This window comes from Erpetoichthys calabaricus, chromosome 7 (assembly GCF_900747795.2).
Source record: "Erpetoichthys calabaricus chromosome 7, fErpCal1.3, whole genome shotgun sequence".
Classification (NCBI taxonomy): domain Eukaryota; kingdom Metazoa; phylum Chordata; class Cladistia; order Polypteriformes; family Polypteridae; genus Erpetoichthys; species Erpetoichthys calabaricus.
This window is the reverse complement of record NC_041400.2, coordinates 165,095,553-165,109,876: the sequence shown is the minus strand read 5'-3', so window position 1 is coordinate 165,109,876 and position 14,324 is coordinate 165,095,553.

Sequence of the window (14,324 nt, the reverse complement as noted above, 5' to 3'; positions counted from 1 at the left end):
ACTAAAATACCAGTGATCATTATTATAATAAAACTGAAGGACTTCCATCCATAAAAGTGTCAGATAACATGTTTTCAAATGCCTTCTGCATGATTCACCAAGATCTTTGCTTCATTTATAAGATGATATAAGCTGCCAATTTTGATTAGTGTGGTTATGAAGAAAGTGAATGAAATTAATACTCACACATGTTTAGCAATTATCGAAAAATTGCTCACATAATAATAAACAGTTGGATTTTACTCATGATGATCATAATTGCTCTGGCACTCATTCAGCCTGGTTTAGATCCACTTTTTTTGTCCTTTATACATTTGAGGCATATAGTGGCTGGAAGACAGAGAGAGAGAGCACATTGTTCCAAAATTATTCACTAATTGTTGCAAAATGTTTTGAAATTGTTAAATTATGAGCCAGAGAGCTAAAAACTTCAGTTTGGACAATTCAGTGTTTTATTTCTCTTGAAACTGCTGGAAAATTGCATATAGTTGTCAGTCCATTACCAACTGCCCCATAACAGCTTTTGGCATACTTCACTTTTCCTGGAGAGTACCACTGGACAGAAAGGTATGATTAGTTATGTAACAAAGGAATCTGTCTATTGTGATTCCTTGGGGGAATTGGCAAATAAAGAATCGAGACACAATATGCTTTCCCAAGTTAACAGAGCAATCAATTTTCATACTTTGTGCCCTGTTAGTTCTCCTTAGAAGTGCCTGGAGCAGCCTCCTGTGCAAAGTTCTTTCTTCTCAATGAAAGACATGGCAACATGTCATTCATCAAACTTCTGTTATTTCTCTCTGAAAGCACATGATTGGAAGAGCTATTCTTCTCATATCTCCCTGTGTTAAGATGGATGTGTTTGCCCTTCTCAGCCATGTCTGGGACAGCACACAACTTTGGTTCTGACCTGAAAAGCGCAAACCTGATTTTGAGGCATATTCTTTTTATCAGAATAAGATGTTATAGAATTGGTAGCACTACCAATCTATTTACCTACTTAATGTCAAATGTTGTTGGGGTTGTTTAATGTACCACTACCATAAGTCTGATTATGTGGATTCAATAATGGAGATCTGGATGGTGACCTCAAATATGAGGACTAATGGACTTTTGAAAAAAGAGCAGCAGTTCCTATAAATATATGTTTTATTTTAGAGTGTAATGTCAAAAATAAAAATCCTCTGATGTGTTTTGTCCATGTAATTGTTTAGGTGATCATGGAGAGGAATAATATACGTTATATAACAGAGGTGTCCAACAATGATCCTGGAAGGTTACAGTGGCTGCAGGTTTTCTTTCTGCTGTTAATTGATATCCTGCGGTGGGTTAGCACCCTGCCCAGGATTGGTTCCTGCCCTGTGCCCTGTGTTGGCTGGGATTGGCTCCAGCAGACCCTCGTGACCCTGTGTTCGGATTCAGCGGGTTGGAAAATGGATGGATGGATGTTAATTGATATCTTTTCCCTTCATTTTAATTGCTTTGTTTTTCAAGACTCAGTCCTCTGAATTGATTCTTTTTTTCCTTAAACGGCAAACAAACAAAAATGATATGTAATGTGAGCCAACAAATGACCAACTAAGTCTGGGCGTCAAACTCCAACCAATTCCATTTCAACTACAGTAGTTTCTTAATTAGAAGCCAATTCCTGATGTTAATTAAACCCATTATTTAATTTAATTGCTAGTTGGTGCTCTCATTCTGCCATGCCAGATATTTTCCAAAACTGAAAATTTTATTTTTTCTAAGGGCACCGCCAAAATGTTTTCTGGACCTGAACAGATCAATATTAGTGAGGTATGATGGACAGTTTCATATATTGGCTCGTTTTGTATGTCATTATTGTTTGGTTGCTAATCAAGGAAAATGAAACAAGGGGTCTGAGTCTTAAATAGCAAGTCAATTAAAATCAATGCAAAAGAAGGTAAATTAGCACCAAAAACTGGTCACTGATTAGGAAAAGGACTATAATGAAAAACAGTAACCACTGTAGCCCTCCAGGATCGGAGCTGGACACCCTTGTTATCTAATGCAGATTAAGTTTAGGAAAGAAGAGTAGAGGTAGATGTGTTTAGAAATGGAGAATAGTATGGACATTCAGGGCTAGAATTAGTTAATGGTGAAAACAAGATAAGTAAAGAGTCAATAGTTGGATATTTCAGAGACATCCAGGGTCTCTGGAATTAATTATGGCTGTCAAAAATGTTGGTGTACAACATGCTGCAATTGGCTGTGCATTCATACAACATTTTTTAAATTTTCAAATTAGAAGGTATCTGTATGAGTATTGATAATATAGTGAAATTAACTATGGATTTAACTTTTACTTTTTGCTGACTGTTTTATTTTGTTATTAGATAACCTGTGACATTAAAACTTGACATGAAAGGTACAAACTAACCTTTTAGGTTCTTTTCTTAATGGGGGATAAGAAGAAATGTCAACCCAGCTATACAGCTGTTACCTGTAACCTCTTATCAGTCTAACTGTGTGTATTGTACTCTATGTATTCAACCCTTGACACCTCTAATGGCAAGGTACTTGGTGAATGCAGCTGAATTTACTTTACGCTCTTTACTTCTATCCAGTTTACAACCAACAGAGTGCTTTACAACAGTCTCCTCTCATATCTGTAAGGTCCCACAGATAGCCAAGAAGTAAACAATCTAGCTTCTCAGCTATGCTAATAGTAATCAGACAAAGAAAAATAGCTTTCAAGCTTTCAACTTAAGAATTATATTCATACATTTTGTAATTTATAAAATTTACACTTGCATGTTATACTTGCATTTATACTTATACCTGATAACTTGTTAAAGTGCTCTGTGTCTGCACTCAATGAAGAACGCTATACAATAAATAAACGGAATTGATTTGAATTGAATTATATTTATTTGCATTAAAACCAAGAGCAGCAAGTATATATGATACAAAAAAAAATACAGAGTGGATTCATGCAGTATTCATTCAAGTCCAATTAGCAATGCAGATAACATTTCCCAGATGTTCCAGTTCCTAATTACAAATTATATATCCACAATTCAAAAATGAAAAGGAAAAACTTTCTGTCTGGAGTGAGAACTGTTTGCAATGTGTCTGTAGCAGCAGCAATAAGAAAAGTTCATTGAAAATATCCATAGCAGCACCTGAGCTGAGCTTTTTACAAAAGTGTTAGAAACGTAACAACTAAACTTTAAAGTATTCATTTTCAAACAGCTGTTGAGAGCAAACTCCTCCAACCTTCTCGCACATACAAAACACCTGGCTTACTTGTTTTCATTACTGTTAATAAAATACCCCATAGCACTTTCCAGTTTCTTGAAACACTCAACAAATGTTACTGAATCATTATCACAAAGTCAAGGTTAATTTCCCATAGGAATCAAAAGCTGTACTTAATAACTAAGCAAAATACTCTGAATCCTGCTTCACCTTTCACAGAATACACTGAACTTCTGTTTAACTTGACAAGACTTTCAGACTTATGGAATATCACCAGAAATCTGTCAGCTGACCAGACTAGCATGCTGTATCTCTCATACATTAACATATTTACATGCTAGATAAATTGGAAATTGGACACTGTGTGACAAGGCGCAGTGATGGACTGCCACCCAAACAAGAGCTGCCCAGTGCTACCAGGAAATGTTATGCCTCCATGACCCTTAGCTGGATTAAGTAGGATTGTGAATATTAGAATGTGCAAGGAAAAAAAGACTTGAAAATGTAGTGCTTCTCTCGTTTATTTCATTTGAAGGTATTCAAAAATGCAATCATTTATTGAGATTCTTTTATTATTAATCTAATTGATTTATCCTGATAATGTTGATACTTGTAATAAAAGGATAGTTCTCAGAACACAAGTTCTAGAAAAACAACCTTCCATAATCAAAGTTAAGTTTGTGAAAACCGCAGGAAAAAACTGCTGATTTTTATCAATCTGGGAGGTTTACTGTGGACAGTGGTATTGTCCATACAGAGAAAAATCTGAACATCAATGACACTTCTAATAAGTGTCTATCATACCATAATCTCTCCAACAGCAGGGTGTGAATTTTTTCTTGAAGTGACATACAGACATAAGAAATTAGGATGTTTGACAGACAAGAGAATGTCAGCTAGTGAATGAAGGTTTTTGTTCCAATATCTCATCCAGCTGCTTCATAAAAGACCCCAAATTTGCTGCATTAAGACGTGGATCACTTCCATGCATTTTAAGAACTATAAATTCTTATTTCTATCGTTGGATTCTTCAGGGGAGTGTCAGGCCATTCTCTCATGAACTGAGGTTGAAGCACTGTTGTATCATGCAGCAAAATAATGATCTGAAAAACAGAAAACCTGAAATGATCAGTTCACATTAAAAAAACTCAAATGTCTCTGTGATAAAGCAATTCTGAAAGGAGAACCTGTTTCCCAAAACTCCTCCTCAGCTCAATAAGACACAGATCAGTTACAATAAATGTCTGCGGTGCAGTTGTTGCTGATAAATTTTTATATATAATACGCTACCGTGGCTGTCCATTTGTCTGTCCAAGATTTTAAATTACCTGTAGCTCGCAAACCGTTTGACCTATTGACCTTAAATTTGGTACACATATACTATGCAATGTCTACTATCTGCTTTCTGGGTGATGATTGACCTTCAAGGTTATTCCTCTTTTTTTTATTTTATTTTTGAATCAACTCTTGGCAGCGGCCAGCAGGGCGGCCATGCTGCGCATGTGTATGGGCGCCGTTCTCATCCCAACCACCTTTTCCATCACTTCCCCTACCTCTTTATATCTTAAATCATTCTTGAGGCAGATTGAAGACTTAAGTGCCAGCTTAAGTGAAAAATTAAGAAAACGTACTAAGTAATTGCAACACAAACACTGACGTAATCAGTTTTAACGTAAAAAGATGCCGACGAAAGAAGAGAAGAAGCGGGCTGCTAGGGTGGAGAAAAGAAGAGCTGCTCAGGAAGCAGCAAGCGCATCAACCTCTGAGCAAATGAATACTAAATGTACAGAGAAAGAGGATGAAAACTGTGAATGCTCAAGTCAAGTGTATTCACTGTACGTTATCATGCAGTGCTCTGTTACCGGTGTGGCATAATTAGTTACTAAGTCCAAGGAAGAAATTATTATTTCAAATGGGTATTGCAGATATAATAATAAAATATAATGGGTATTGCAGATATAAAAATAAAATTTTGCAATATTTGTTCTTTCAAAAGTAACAACAACAAAGTTATTCTATAGCATATTTCATAGAGAAATATACAGTATGACAATAAACAGATCACAATAGAAAGACAAGTATTTATTAGGGGCAAAACTCAGCATCAGATTTGAAAATATATACTATTTTAGGACTTTCATGTAGTATTAGGTTTTAATTTAAGGGTATTTTAACATTCACTTGAAAAATGTACATAAATAAAATTAGAATACTCTTTGTCTTAATTTTGCCACTTTTGTTTAATGTTATTTATCCATTTTACATACTAAGAACCTCATTTCAACCCTCTGATCGCATCTTGTCTGTTTGTTCACTAAGCATGAAAAGAGATAGCCTAAACAATTTTCACAACAGTTTATGTGTCAAAATCTGATTTATATGACTTTTCAAGAATTTCATGGAGGAAGGGAAAGTACTTATAATGAAGGGCAACTCAGAAAGTGTGCATTATTACAAAACACACATTAGTTAAATTTTGAGAGCATATTAAAGCTGAACCAGTCTAGCTGATAATGATCTAATGATGTTTCAAAAATCTCAAAAGGAATGGCAGTTGTAATGAGAGGGGCAAAAAATTCAAAAGTTCAATCAAGAAACAGAGTTGTAATGGGGGGCCTGTGTACTACGTTGTCAATGTAAAACAGTTCATCTAATGACAATGAATGATTTGAGGCCCAACTGTTTCTCACATGGGCAACTATCTGGGATATGTCCTCAGGCCAGACGCAATAAGAATCTGTTAATATGTACACCCAACATAAACAAAAAATATTGTGTTCAAGGAATCCTTACTGTGATTCCCAATATCCTGATATTAGGATGAAAAGTACCGTCCATACTACTGTTATTATTCTCTTTTTATATTTAAAGAGCCTTGCAATGAGGAAGCATGATATAAGGAAACACGATTAGAAGAAAGTTGTTATACCAGAACAAAGTAATTTTTTTGAAGAAAAGGAACAAGAAACATCAGAAGGTTATAATAAGATGATGGTGATGAGTACGAGAATAATTCCACAAATGGTTACAAGAGAGCAGAGAAATTGACAGTTAGTAGAAAGGGAGTAGATGATGGGTATGACACTTGCATTCCAGCTAGCAATGACAAAAGGGTTAAGCTTTAAAAAACACATGGATTTTGTTTTTTACCTTAACTAATGAGACAAACTTCCCTGGGCAATGCTGAGTACTTTGGACAGTAAGCAATAATGCCAAAAATCAGAGGAGGGCATTCATGGCACGATATATGTTTTAGGGCAGATGTACCGTATTGTCTAATGGTGATGTGTAAACTGTCTACTCACAGATGTCGATGCTTAGCCGACACAAATTATTTTCCCAAAGAAGTCAGAAAATAATAAACACTCCACTGCAAGTAATTAAAAATACTCTTTGCCAGTTTATGAAACAATATTCATCTTGTAAAAATATTTTCTTAGTTGTGTGAAAATGTTTTTCCTCCTACTTTTACAGTTGGTGTAAGGTCTGTTAACAATACTGCACAAAATAAATGAAATTTAACCACTTTCAGATAGTGGATGGAATTTTTTCACACCTAAGGCACTATAAAACATTTTTGTTTTGTTATTTTGGTGCTTATTTGAAAAATGGAGTGATCTGTTGTGTTTTAATCTTTAATACACATGTAAAATGTGTTTTAACTTATTGCCTATCAGATTGCATTTTCAGTTAATTACTCTTCATTACTTATCTTTCTTTGTTGGAAAATGTTTGGAAATAATAAACTTGCACTGATGTACTGTATGTGTTGTTTAGGAGTTACTGATAAAAGCCAGATGATAGAAAAGATTCAAACAATATGTAATAGAAGTGCATCAACGGTATCAGACGTACTAGAAATAATGCCAAAGAATGGGAAAATTTATTAAAATAAGTATATTGTTTTGTTTTTGTTTACATTTTAGCTCGGTCCTGTCTCTGGATAATTATGCTTGATAGCAGTTTGTCTTAAGCTCATAAATGGTGTTACAACTCTAAAATTTCTTGAATCAGCTAAGATATGTTTACATGTGTGTATAAAAGCAAACTGCATCTATATGCAAATACTGCATATAAATATTGCAAAAATTAAATACTTTTCTTTATAACCATCTAAAGCATAAATTACAGTGTCATACTAATTACAAATTACATCTGCAGTGCATTGCAAGCTGTTGGCTCAAATTTCCATTATCCAATTAACACGGAGTACTCTTCTTGACTCTCATTTTTCTTTCTTGATCCTGGCCTTTCTTCCTCTTGCCAGTGACATTGAAGAAGAATGATGTCCCCAGAACCAAGGGATGAGAAAATAAAGCTTAGTCAAAAAGTCAAGTATAAAACCAATAGATTAATAAAAGAAAGGTAACCAAAACCAAATACTTAAAACAGAAAGTAAGGCAGAAAAAACTCTAAACAAATTATGACTTCCTAAAAGACTTTTAGCACTAGTTATGCTCCAAGGTTTTTTAGAAATATTTTAAATAGTGACTTCTAGCTGCCAAGCAATGGCAATGGAGAGCAGGCACCAATAATTGGTGCACCTTTAAAGTTGTGATAAACTGGAAGGACAACAGTTCAAGGGTTGGAGTACCATCCAAGTAAACCCTGTTTAATTTTGCAATGAAAGTAAAGAAGAAATAAAAATCAGCGGCCACTGGCATTGTTCAGAGTGTGTCTTGTTTGTTTAGAGTGCAGCAGTTTGTGTCTCTCTTGGTTGCAGGTCCCAGAATGATTGGTCAGTTCTTGTAAGTGGTCCATATACAGCGATTGTCGTAGAAGGGGTTGGACTTCCAGAGCTTCACAGGCATCTAATGGGTTTTGCTTCTGCGGACAAAAAAAGAAGAGAAAGTTAATGGCAGTGACCCCTCTCACATCCCAGAGTGGAACTTTTTACCTTGCAGGAACCTTGAAGGTGTCCCGTAAGAATGCATGTGTGACAAAGTATACAAAATAATGGCATAGAATATTAAAAATGAGTAAAAATTAGTAGGGCAAAAATAAAGAAAAAATAATTCCATGAATCATAACCATGAAATAATCATAAGACAAGTAAGTCTTATCTCTCTTCCTGACTCCAGATGAAGATTCTCATGATAAGGTGGAGGGGGAGAGATTTCAAGATCTTGGCAAAGCCTGAGAACCACTTTCCAGGATAGCAGAGGTTTGCTACAGCTAAAAGGGGTCATAAAAAAAATGAGACAGAGTCTCGTCTCTTCTTTGTCTTGTCTTTGCACAATGTCTTGTTTGTGTTTTAATTTTAATTTTAAAATTTTAATTCTATTTTTAATTTAATTTTAATTTTTTATTTGCACTTCATGTTGTTACACTGTGGACTCTGAGCTTCGCAATTTCATTTATCTGTATACTTGTATATGGTTGAGATGACAATAAAGTTTGCTTTGACTTTTTTTGGGGGTTGGGGTACCAGGGTTATGTCTGTTTATTGACTTTAGCAGGCAAAAATGAAGGTAGACTATAGATGAACAATAAGCAGCAGTGATGGGAGACTCACACTTTTTTGCTCTGGTGGTCTAAGAATGACCTTCACTTCTTATTGCTGTTCTTTTTATAGTTTTAGAGACTGGAGCGGCAGAGTGATGTGCGGAGTCAGGACTCTTTTCTGGGTTGTGTTCTTCATTTTTATAGGCAAAAAAGGGAAACGGATAGATAGATAGATAGATAGATAGATAGATAGATAGATAGATAGATAGATAGATAGATAGATAGATAGATAGATACTTTATTAATCCCAATGGGAAATTCACATTCTTCAGCAGCAGCATACTGATACAATAAATAATATTAAATTAAAGAATGATAATAATGCAGGTGAAAAACAGACAATAACTATGTATAATGTTAAATGTTAACGTTTACCCCCCGGGTGGAATTAAAGAGTCGCATAGTTTGGGGGAGGAACAATCTCCTCAATCTGTCAGTGGAGCAGGACAGTGACAGCAGTCTGTCGCTGAAGCTGCTCTTCTGATCTGGAGATGATACTATTAAGTGGATGCAGTGGATTCTCCATAATTGATAGGAGCCTGCTGAGTGCCCTTCGCTCTGCCACAGATGTTAAACTGTCCAGCTCCATGCCAACAATAGAGCTTGCCTTCCTCACCAGTTTGTCCAGGCGTGAGGCGTCTTTCCTCTTAATGCTGCCTCCCCAGTACAGTCTGATAGAACATCTGCAGCATCTTATTGCAGATGTTGAAGGATGCCAGCCTTCTAAGGAAGTATAACCGGCTCTGTCCTTTTTTGCACAGCGCATCAGTATTGGCAGTCCAGTCTAATTTATCATCCATAAATTAATAATAATAATTAATAATAATAATAATAATAATAATAATTAATAATAGCAGCTATGTTACCTCCAAACCCTTTCCTGGTGTTTCCTTAATATGTTTTGCACCTTCAGAGACATACTTGACCCACACATTTTATAGGGTTCTCTACTGGCTCCTACGTCCCTTTCCAGTTTTAGAGAATCAGCTCTCCAAGGTACTGGGTGAACATAGCCCCATGTTTAGCATGCATTGCTATTGGCTTGAAGGATTGTCCTAATCTATACATCAGTCCTCTAAGATATCACACATTCTGTGGTGCTCTTCTTAATGTTGCTTAACTCAGGACAAAAAAATACTAATCTTGATTGTCTGGTAAACACAGTTTTGGCAAGAAAAGGGGATGCTTCTGGCCTTAATATCTTGCCAACAAGTACAGAGTTGGAAGGCAGGAGAGATGATAATCAACTGACACAGATGGGTAAAATGTAATTAATTTTCTAGTAAACGTGAGTGACTGGCACTTTTGGGAGACTGATATACTGTAGTTTACACCTTTTAAATGAATGTGACCAATCTACAGCATGAACATTCTCACCCATTTTTGTATTATTCAAGCATTGTTAAAGATTAAAAAAATTAAACACATATAATGCTTAGTAATACTGTATTACTAACTCAGTTCTTATTAATTAAATGCAAAGTATATGTTGCCTTGTCCAGTCATTTCCTATAAGGTTATTTAATCTCCTAATCAATTCTTCTTCATATGCAGTAATTTGTGTATTCTGAAATGACAGTGAACCACTGAAGGACCCTCTCTCCAGTCCCACAATATACAGGCCAAGGGTAGTCCTTCAGTGCTAACATTGGGGTTCCACTTACAAAAAACATAAAAGAACAACTCATAACGCACAGATAGTACATAAAAATAAACAAGACAATATTAAAAATACATCATTACAATAAACGTGTAGCAAATAATACTTTAAGACACAGAAAGTAAAATAAATAGAACCCAGGGAACACATCCTGGCAAAACATGACACCACTCAATCTCCTATAGTAAAAAAACTAAATATTGAATTTAACACTGAGAAAGGTTAAAAGGTGATTATAACACTGGTATGCAATCCACACTTTTAAGTGCTTAGATCATTAGGGTGGCAGGTACCAGAGAAAATTAAAATATCCTCACCTATCTTCACCAAGCATGTGGCCTTAGGTAGCAAATAACTCTTTGTGTTTTGTCTCTCTTTGAGTGTTTTTTTTTTTATTAATTATAGCTTAGTTTTGGAATTATAACTCTGCCTTTAGAACTTTGAGGTTTGAATTATGGATTTGATTAATAAATTGTCTTTATTTGTGCCTCCTTTCATTTAATTTTTCTCCTTTTAATTTTAAAATTTTATAAATGTCTCCTTTCTTTTAAGTATCACCTTCTCAAACCCTTTGTTTATTTGGTATATTTATTAGTTTGAGTTTATTATTCAGGTTTTGTTCTTCTTCTTCTTCTTTTGGCTGCTCCTGTTAGGGGTTGCCACAGTGGATCATCTTCTTCCATATCTTTCTGTCCTCTGCATCTTGTTCTTTTACACCCATCACCTGCATTTCCTGTCTCACCACATCCATAAACCTTCTCTTAGGCCTTCCTCTTTTTCTCTTCCCTGGCAGCTCTGTTCTTAGCATCCTTCTCCCAATATACCCAGCATCTCTCCTCTGCACATGTCCAAATCAACGCAATCTCGCCTCTCTGACTTTGTCTCCCAACCATCCAACTTGAGCTGACCCTCTAATGTACTCATTTCTAATCCTATCCTAATCCTATCTCGTTCTCTTCATTCATCAGCCTCTCAAAGTACTCTTTCCATCTGTTCAACACACTCTCCTCGCTTGTGAGTATGTTTCCATCTTCATCCTTTATCACCCTAACCTGCCGCACATCTTTCCCAGCTTTGTCCCTCTGTCTAGCCAATCGGTATAGGTTCTTTTCTCCACCCTTAGTGTTCAACCTCTCATACAACTCATCATACGCCTTTTCTTTAGCCTTCGCCACCTCTCTCTTCACCTTATGCCTTATCTCCTTGTACTCTTGTCTACTTTCTGCATCTCTCTGACTATCCCACTTCTTCTTTGACATCCTCCTCCTCTGTATACTCTCCTGTATTTCCTCATTCCACCACCAGGTTTCCTTTTCCTCCTTCCAGATGTCACACCAAGCACCCTTCTTGCTGTCACCCTTATTACATCTGCTGTAGTTTCTCTCTTCACTGTCACCCAGTGCCTGTCTCACCTCCTCCCGAAACTCAACCTTGCAGTCTTCCTTTATCAACTTCCACCATTTGATCCTTGGCTCTGCCCTCACTCTCTTCCTCTTCTTGATCTCCAACGTCATCCTACAGACCACCATCCTATGCTGCTTAACTACACCTTCCCCTGCCACCACTTTGCAGTCTTCAATCTCCTTCAGATCAACTTTCTGCATAGGATGTAATCTACCTGTGTGCATCTTCCTCCACTCTTGTATGTAACTCTATGTTCCTCGCTCTTCTTGAAATACGTATTCACCACAGCCATGTCCATCCTTTTGGCAAAATCCACTATCCTCTGACCTTCTTCATTCCTCTCCTTGACACCATACCTACGCATCACCTCCTCATCTCCACTGTTCCCTTCACCAACATGCCCATTGAAATCCGCTCCAATCACCACTTTCTGTCCCTTGGGTGCACTGTTCATCACTTCATCCAACTCACTCCAAAAATCTCCTTTCTCACCCATTGCACACCCAACTTGTGATGCATACGCACTAACAACATTCATCATCACACCTCCAATTTCCAGCTTCATAATCATTACTCTGCCTGACAGTCTTTTCACCTCCAAAATACTCTTGACATACTGTTCCTTCAGAATAACCCCTACTCCATTACTCCTCCCATCCACACCATGATAGAACAATTTGAATCCACCTCCAATCCACCTGGCCTTACTCCCCTTCCATTTAGTCTCTTGCACGCACAATATATCAACCTTCCTTCTCTCCATCATATCAGCTAACTCTCTCCCCTTACCTGTCATACTGCCAACATTCAAAGTTCTTACCCTCAGTTCCACTCTCTTCACTTTCCTCCTCTCCTCCTGCCTCCGGACATGTCTTCCCCCTCTTCTTCTCCTTCGGTCAACAGTAGCCCAATTTCTGCCAGCACCCAACAGTACTGACAGTACTGGTGGCGGCCGTTGTTAACCTGGGGCTTGACCAATCCGGTACGGAAATTTGTATTTGTTGTCTGCATATTGATTTGGCAAAATTTTACACCGGATGCCCTTCCTGACATAACCCTCCCCATTTATCCGGGCTTGGGACCGGCACGAAGAAACACACTGGTTTGTGCATCCCCTGTGGCTGGGTTATTATTGAATATTTTGTTTTTTTAATCTATTTTTTTGTTTCATTTAGCTGTATCTCGTTTAGTTTATTATTACTATTATTATTATTATTTGTTTTTTCAAAACTCTCATCTGTATTTAAGTATTAAGCTTGGGAAGGATTTGTTTGGAAATTTTTGCCTTACTTGATGGGAATAATTCATAACACCATATATAAATCCTGGTTATTTATTGAAACTTTGATACTTCGGTTAAAACTTCAGTTTTATCTGCTGTGAGCAAAAAGCTTTTAAATACATATAGCTCACATTTGATTTGACTGTGATTTTCATAGTAGTGGCTTTACAAAAAAGACAGATCACTTCTTTTCCTCAACAAAAATTAACAATTAATCCATCACATTAATTTTCACTTCATACAAATAGATGAGAATCCTTATTTGTTTCATTTTGCTAATGGAACTAGACACTTGTTGATGTGTTTATCCTTTTTAATGATTTTTAAAAGACTCGAAACAAATTATATACATATATACATATCTTTGTCTAATTTCAGATTAAATTCGGAAAAGGGGCAACCAAAGTATGGTTTACTAAAACTCTCTATCCATTGACCAAAATGCTTTCCATTATCAAAAGGGATATTTCTATTCTTTGTCATATAAGATATGATGCTTACTACCGTCATGTTATCTTCTATAGAACTACCTTTAATGTTACATGCTGGTTATGTTCTTATAACACTACGTTCTTATAACATCTGGTGATCATTCCTCTAGATTTGGAGCTTTAGTTATCTTTTAGTCAGTATACAAAAGTTCATTAGGCCTCTAATTTTGTAGAATAAATCTTACTTCTTTTCATCTGTAAATTTCTATTATACAGTATAATAATGCATTAAAAGCAAATGTTGGGTGGCATTATATCATCCTTAAAGATATCCTGTGGGATTACAAATATTTTCCGTTTTTGGGATATCTAAAAGCATTTGGTAGAATTCATACTCATCCAAGACACATTCTTTGCTTAGCAATACTCACACTTTGCATTCAGTTCACTTTCTGATTTCCTATCCATCTTTGATAGAATCGTTCTCATTCTCTCTTCTCTTATATAAACATTCATCATAAATTTAAGCATTTCCCTAATCTCAAAAGAAAAAATATCTGCTGCTTTTCTCCTTTCCCCATTGGCCGCTATTTTTTCTATTTCTTTTTTAAGATTTTCTTAATCTTTGCTTCACTTGTGGCTCTTTTGGTTAACCATGAATCCTTGTGAAATTAAGTTTCACAGTAAACTGTTTTTCAAAACAAACTTGAGAGTTTTCTTTTCTCCTATCATCCTATTTAAGTGTTAAAAACTGCAGAGCCCTGTCCTTTATTTCCTTCTACAAAGCTCTTGATTATTCTTAGATCCTGCATCATGTTTT